Source organism: Gavialis gangeticus, unplaced genomic scaffold (genome assembly GCF_001723915.1).
Source record: "Gavialis gangeticus isolate Ggan-Ray unplaced genomic scaffold, GavGan_comp1, whole genome shotgun sequence".
Classification (NCBI taxonomy): Eukaryota; Metazoa; Chordata; order Crocodylia; family Gavialidae; genus Gavialis; species Gavialis gangeticus.
The window spans coordinates 10,944,578-10,952,381 of NW_017729015.1; the positions used below are offsets into that span (position 1 = coordinate 10,944,578).

Below are 7,804 nucleotides of genomic sequence, written 5' to 3' on the forward strand. Positions count from 1 at the left end.
GCATCTTTAGCCTGAATGGACTTTCTTCCCTGGAAAACAATGGATCTTAGATATTAAGATTGGGAGGAACCATCATGATCATTGTCTGCCCTCTGCATAACACAGGCCAGAGAATCCCCCCCACTTGTTCCTACCCAGTGACTTGTGGTTAAACTAGCATGCATCTTCTTGAGAGACAGGCAAGACTGGATTTACAGACTCCCACGTAGAGGATTTCTTATGTTCTCTTAGCACTCTGTTTAATTACTTTCAGTAGAGAGTATCTATTTCCTCCAAGCTGAATCAAGGGAGGAGTTCATTAGTTATCCTCTCTGTGATGCACACAGGGAGCCTCTACATGAGATGCTACGACGCAGTAGCAACAAGCTACTGCACCATAGCTCATTGCTACCGTGCAGCAGCATTGCCGGGCACTAACCGGGTGGCGACAATACTGCACAGTAGTTACGAGCTACTGCATAGTAGCATTGGGAAAAAACCGGGCAGTGATGGTACTGTGCAGTAATGCTGGTTACTGCATAGTTATTTAGTACTTGCTTATGCAAGTACTAAATAACTGTGAAATAACAACTGCGCAGTTTGCACAGTTAACTCTACAGAGGGTTAGGGAAGGGTGCAAGATGTCAGGCTGCAAAATCAGCTTTTCTTCCCAGCTTTCACCCATCATAGGGCCCTGGGGTCGTGTTATTAGCCACAAGGAAGTGCACAGGTTTTCAGTCTTTATGGAGTTTTGTCCTGGTGCAGAGAAGTAGCCTTCCAATCAAATGGGGTCTCACAGGCATTTAACTGACTGGGGTTTTCCAGGGTGATTAGGTGATCGTCATAGCCCACTGGGAAGAGACCGGAAAGACGATGTTGCTAACACCACTTGGATGCTTAGATATAAGATGACTACCTTCTCTAAGCCTTGAGAAAGCAATGCAAAGTATGAAGCTGCATTCAGAACAGCAAGAGGGTGGGGATAGTTCCCTGCTTATGGTGAGATCCATTTCTCTCTCTGGATGCTAACAACCCATACCTGGGCAGGGGTGTATAAACAGCACCAAAGAACTGTATTAATGCTTATTTGGAACACACCAGATTGCATTAAAAGATAAGTATTAGATATGAGGGAAGGAGACTGGTCACCCAGCACTACCCAGAACTAAGGCCTCATTTCCTGTGAATGCCTGCATGCCCCTTCCTGCCATGCAACCGTGGAAGAAAGCCCCTTCCCACCACTGGGCTTAGTCAGCGCCTAAAGAGTTTTTTAAAGGAGAGCGCTAGACTAAGCCCAAATGCTGCTATTTGCTTTTGGTCTAAACACCTGGGTTGCTGGAGCAAAGCAGCTGGGGCTGTAAATCTGGAGAAGGAGTGAGATGGAGTCCCGGCACTGCCCCAGAATACCACATTCACTTCAAGGAAGGAAGGAAGGTAGGGAAGGGAAGAAAGAAAAGCAAAGCAATCTCCCAGCCCTGTCGCGATCCGAAGGCCTGGTCTCAGCTAGAGCACGAGGGCTCCACCCCCTTCCTTTCAGTTTTGCAAACAATTTCCTAATCAGACCTTTCTGTCTGGAATGTATTAGTGATTCACAGACCAAGAGGAAATGGTGATTTTGGGGTCCTGGTCTAATGGAAGGGGTGGAGTCGGCATCAGTACTCTCCTTTTGTAGCTGAGCGGCAGATAAACCACAGAGGAAGTGTCTAAAGGACACCAGCCCTGTTCTCTTGGCAGGCAGAGTCTCCTTGAATCAAGATAAAGCTCTTTTTTTTGAGACTTATGAAAGTGAAGAGAGTTTGGGGAGTGAGATGAAGGAATCGCTTCTCTCTGGGGGAAAAAAAAAACATCAAAAAGGCTGCTGTTTTTATGAATGGGTCATAGGCTTTTCATCCACAGAGGAGAGTATGAGACTGGATGGGTTTTTTCCCAGATAACCTGAGTGACAGATGGATCCTAGCAAACCCATTCAGGTGGCTTTTGGGGCACACCCCACTGTACAGTGTGTGCTAAATCCAGCTCTTGGAAATCCTTATAATCCTACAAACATGATACCAACACAGTTACCTTGTGTGTGGTCCTGTCTTTCTTCTTGCATAGTGTCGCATTTACATTTTCTAACTACTTTACTTCAGCTCCTGTAGACTGCCTGACTAACTGCTTGTCTTAGACGGCATCAGTATATGCCAACTCTGCACATGTGTAGCTACAATGTGTGGGGTCTTATATTGTGTTCCAACTATACCAAGCCATGTAATAACTACAATTTTAACATTTTCTGAATAAGGTTTTATACCTGCACCGGGCGCCAATGTGAATGAATTTGTCCTAGACGTGTCCTTAGGAACAGGGAGCTCCTGGCACGATGGGGGAAGATGGCAGGACATACAAAGTGACTGGTTGCATGGGGAGTGAGTGTTACAGCTGGGAACTGAATCCAGATCTCCTGAGCAACAGTCCAGTGTCTTAACCACAGGATCATCATCTCTGGGCAGACCAGGGATCAAGGTGCTCCTTAGATCCCATCTTCTCCGAGTGCTACAGGCCTGTAGTGTCCAGCACCGGGTGCCGAGGAAGCAGTGTATTTAGCATCCGTAGTCTGCATACCAAGATCCTGAGCTGGGGGAATGGCTGGGTGTGGCGTGGCATGGGCCCGTCTGAGTCTACATGCCATGCAGAGGAGTGTAGGTGCTCATTGCACAACTGACTCTCTGTGACCCTCCTTCCTTCAACCAAGGTGAGGCAAGGCTGAGGTTTTCCAAGAGGTTCCCCATAGACCCCACTCAGTGCCTATGTGTGACGTGGTCTGCGCTGGTACTGGAACAGGGCTCCGACTAAGGGCTCAGGGTCCACTTTGTGGTCACCGGTACGGCTGTGCATCACAGGGTGACACCCGGCCCCGTGTCTGCAATGACTAGGTCTGTTCTGGCCTTCAGCTCTGCTCTGACATTTGGATAGCCAGCCTCCCACCTTAGCTCCAGCGATGACCCTCAGGCCATGGGGGGCCTTGTCAGGAGACTGGAGAGCGGTGACTCATTCACAAGTACTCACCTGCTAGTGAGCCTGGATCTGCGGGAACTGCTTCCGCACACTGCCCTTCTCTCCAAGCCCTCCTGTCCCAGGCAGTCCCTTCTGTCCTATCAGCATGAGCGCTCTTGATCCTCCGTGCATGGTAAGTGTTAGCCAGCAAAGGGGGGAAAAAAACCCAAAAAACCAGGGCCTGACCTCATATCATCTTGAAATCATCTGGAATTCTTGGCTCCTGTGAAATCCAATCTGGCTGTGAATTCTTGGCATTTTTCATCAAATATAGCGCATCCGTCACTCGCTTTGATTCTGATTGAAATGCAATTTGTTTCACAGGTGCAGGAATAGCCTGATGGTGGGCAGTGACGGGATGAGAGCCACGATGTTAGTATTTGGGCTCCAAGGTCAGTGGAAAAAGCAAGGCCTCAGCTGAGTTTATGTCCACCTGGTCTCCTCTTCCTCCTCCCTTTTAATTCCTGTAGTGTTTCCCCCCAGAAAATCCCATTGTAGGACAAGGATTTTGCAGCTGTCTGTGTGCACTCTCCAAAAGGCAACAGGACTGCTAGCTAAGTCTCTTCTGGTGAGATTCTTGACCATCTTGGTTTTTATGATGGAGCATGAGCAATGTCTGAGAGAAGAGGGAAAGTGGCTGAGGAACCTCCATCCACACGTTGTCCTAGCCTTGATCCTTGAAGACGTCAGCCAGGTGTGATCATCGGACCTTCCCAAGCCCTTGATCCACACACTTCTACCAAGGAAGCTCAGGTATCACTTGAAAAATGTCCACTTTTAACCCCTTCCTGGGCTGTCCTGTCCAGCTCTGCCTTTGCGCCTCTGTTTTGCCTAGAGCCGAGCAAGGCATTTTTCACTAAACAAAAATGAATGAGGAGGAAAATACTTTTCAGAGCAAAGAGGTTTCCAGGAGGTTTCTTTTCTGGAGGGAAAGAAAGAGGGAGCCAGCAGCTTGGGGCTTAAACCTATGGGAAACAGAGGGGCAAGACAATGCTCTCTCTGATTCCAGGTGACCGGAGCTGTACTGCTCTTCCCAGTGGGGCAGGGGCTGGAACCTGGGCCCTCTCCCCCTGACCCCAGCAGCAAACCCACCAGGATATCTGCTTCCAACCCCACTATTTGTCTGAGCAGAAAAGTGCAGGTTTCAATTGGAAAATGGACCTTCAGCACCATGCCCCCTTGGGGAAAATGTTCCAACCTGGTGTCATCCCAAAGCAAGACAAGAACAACGCTGCATAAGCTTGAAAGATGCCGTGTTGCCCCTGGGCAGCTCTTCTTCTGCCAGGCTGCTCCCCAGGTCTCCAGTCCTGGGGCCTTGCTCTGGTGCTGACCCCCAGCTCTCTGTCCTAGGTAATGGTGTATATGCTCAGGGCCACTCTCAAGCAGCTCCCCCACCTCCTTTCTGGGATTTAGTGCTCTGTGAAAAGAGGTGAGTGAGCAAGTCATGTTATCAGGTGCTAGGCATAGCACAGAGGCAGAAAGACATGCAGGTTGCATCTACATGTGCAATTAATTCAGAGTATGAGACTGGATGGGTTATTTCCCAAATTTCTGGCTGGGTTATTTCTGAGCAGAAAATTCAGACTCATTAAAGTGCTCCCTGGTGCACATCTACATGTGTGCCCCTCTTGGGAGCAAACTGAGCCCGACAGGAGCAGCCCAGTTCAGCCCTGCTCTGCCCCCCTGCAGCAGCCAAGGGGAGCCCCACGCTGGCAGGGGGCACGGGGGCTTAGCCCTGAGTTCCTCCAGCGGGGAGCTGTCCTGGCTTGGCGGGCAGCTCTGTCCCAGTGGTGTGGGGGAGCTTGGGCTGATCACGGGGGAACCTGACTTGGACTTCCCACCTTTTCAGTGTTGCCGGGTCTCCTGATAATATGGCACTCCCCAGGATACTGGTGTTGCTCTTAAAACACCAACTCCTGGGGTTGTGCAACAACATGGACATCGAGGCTTTCATTTAAAAGAAAGCGAGTTCCTAGCTCACAGAGACAAGTGACATGACAGCCCCAAAAGGCTCAGCAACAAGAAAGTAAATGAAAAGAAGCCAATTATTTTATGATACCTTTTAAGCTAATCTCAGAAATGTTTGGCCTGGCTTGTTGGCTATTGAATGCTTGGAGTTGTCAGCACTGAGCATTGTGTAGTGTTTCCCTTCTGGGAAGAAGACAATTGTAGGAAGTTATGGGCTGGACTGCAATTTGTAGTCCCCAAGTATAAAATGTTCAGATGTGCCTACATGACTTCAGTGCCAGTCCAAAGTGACTTAGGCATGGAGGAAACAATGACTCATTTAGAGCCTGTGCGATGCTGGCTCCCAAATCTCTTTGGAAAGCAGGACTTAGGCTACAAAGTCCTTAGGCTTGTTTGAACTTGGCTCAGAAGAGGTCTCTGTAAGCCATGGGTGAGGGAGTGTTTGATCCAGAGAAGAGGTGCGTCTGTCCTTGCTGTGTGCCTGATCCAGAGAAGATGTGAGTTGTGATAGCCCCTGCTTTGGAGCAACACCCACTGCTCAAACCAGAACAGCTCCAGAGGCTGCTGTTCCTCCCTTGATGTGTGTCAAGAGGGTGGCCTTCTCCTCTCCTGTTCAGCGATGCTAAGATGTGATGCTCCTTACTGGTTCTAGCAGGACTTTCACTCTGAAATAGTAGATTTTCTCAAGGTGCATCAAACAAACCCTATCGACCGTGCCTCTTCAACCCAAGCTGCAGAGACTCATGCTTTCAGATCTCAGGAGTTGACCAGCATGGCATGGCAGCACGGTGGCCCTGCAGAGCCATGTGGGATGAAGAGACACTGTGGCTGCTGACACAGCTTTCCAATCCCCATCTCTCAGCTTTGCATCTTCTTTCTCCGAGAGCACAAGAAGAGATTTCTCTTTTGCCCTGGGACAGATGTTCCTATCCCGGGCGCATTACTGGATCCTTTCTGAGAGGGAGCTGCCTGCCACCAGACCCTTGTATTTACTGAATGTGTTTACAATTAAACAAAATGTCAAAGCGTCTGTGACCATAAGAATAGACTTGAGTCAGTCGCAGGGCAGCGAGGGGTTGGAGGTCAGAATGTTGTTTACTTTAATTTCTTTGAGAGCTTTTTGGGAGATTTTTTTTCCACCCCCCCTCGCTTTATTAAATTCAGATGAGCCGTTCGGGGAGGTTAGGTCGCATGTGGTTCAGGGTTTGGGGTTTTTTTTTTTTTAATCATTTTGCTTTTAACTCTTCCCAGGCTGGCCCCGTGGTGTTCGTTTGTCATGGGGGAGGGTTGGATGGAGCCCTCTGCCAGGACAGTGGCCAGCCTCCCGTTGGCTGGGCAAAGCTGGAGGTAGCATGAAGACCCAAGTGCCTGTTGCCTGGCCAAGGAAGGGTCCACTCTGGCCCAGTGGGTTGATGCTAATGCCCAGCACAACCCACTTAAGTAGGCCGTTCATCAGAGAGGACAGTGCTGATGAAGCAAGGAGGTGGCTGCTGTTGTCTAGAGCTGGGTAGAAGATGGGCAGGGGACATGCACGGCCAAGGCACCTCCACCCTGCCCCATACAACGCCTTGTTATTCCAACCCGGGGCTCGCCACGCAAGAGCTTTCTTCATTCCTGAGCTAAAGTCTCCCTCCCCGGCCTCTCTTCTTCATGGGTGGCTTGTCGCAGCCTTCCCGTCCAGGCTGGGCAGAACTTCTCTCCCCGTAGGGCACAGGGAGGACGTGTAGTTTAAGAAGATTGCTGTTCCTGGTGGGGCTGGCAGTGGGGTGTGTGGAGAAAGGGAGAACATAGGTCCTGTTGTGTGTGGTGGCTGGATCATGATCAATGGAGCTTGGCCTATGTACTCCCCACTAGGGTCCAGGTGCTGCCGCTTTGACCTGACTCCTCTCCAGTGAGGCTGGGTAAGGTCTTCAGAGCTTGGGAAGCAAGGGTATCATTTTCCCAGGGGAGAGCAATGAGGATGGGACCAACCCTCTGGACAGAGCAGGCACATTCAAGCAAGCAGGAGATGGCACATTGGGTCCTTGAAAGGATAAAGGCTTTGGTATTGTCTTCTGGGTGCATTGGGCAGTGGCTTGGGGTTAAAGGCAATGGAAGAGCCATGGACCACGATGCTAAGCCAAGCCGTGGGCTGGGACTACGGGGACCAGCAGAGGGGCATGGGGGAAGGGAGCCAGGTTCTGCATTAGGTGGAAATTCTGCATTGCTGAATAATCATAAACTTTGGAGGCAGCAGTGACCCTAGGACACCCCAGTTATGAGGAGCAGAGAAGAAACTGGTTCCCATGTCCACCCCAAGACTCAGCATTGTCCTTGGCCTCCTGCTCCCCAGCATGGCCATGGGCATGGGATAGTGAGGGTTGTGAGGTCAGCATGTCTCTGTAGGGGTAAAAAAAAAAGAGAAGAGAGAGAGAAAAAGAATGTGGAAATCTCCCAAATAAAAGTTTCATTTCCTTCAAGTGCCTGCAGATCCCAGTGCAGATGCGCCCGCGCCCGCGCCCTCCCCCCACCCTCCCCCCACCGCTGTATGCACAGCAGTGCTAGCTGGCTTCATTGGCTATGCACCAGCCTTTCCAGAAATGCCAAGGCCTCTTGCTTACTTACTTTTCCAGTCTCTCAAGCCTCCTCCTTTTGGTGCTTGCTGTTGCCTCTAGAAGGGAGCCATGTTCTGGCCACTGCAGGTGGGAGGGGGTGGCTTGCAGACCCCTAATTCCCTGCCCATCCTCACTCCCCTTTTTGGGTCTCTTGTGCTCTCTGAAATATCACGGGATGGGCCTGACCGGCACTGACTCACACCTTTCCTTTATAGACATGGGTCTTT

The 7,804-nt window shown here is 50.3% G+C and overlaps 1 long non-coding RNA gene across 1 annotated transcript in view; it reads left to right on the forward strand.

The window, feature by feature from the left end:
• Positions 1–491: 491 nt before the first annotated feature.
• The window catches only part of LOC109294251, a 14,984-nt gene continuing 7,671 nt past the window's right edge, over positions 492–7,804 (forward strand). The window contains exons 1-2 of the long non-coding RNA XR_002096493.1: positions 492–577; positions 7,351–7,358. This is a non-coding gene — a long non-coding RNA (uncharacterized LOC109294251). The remainder of the gene's footprint in view (positions 578–7,350; positions 7,359–7,804) is intronic.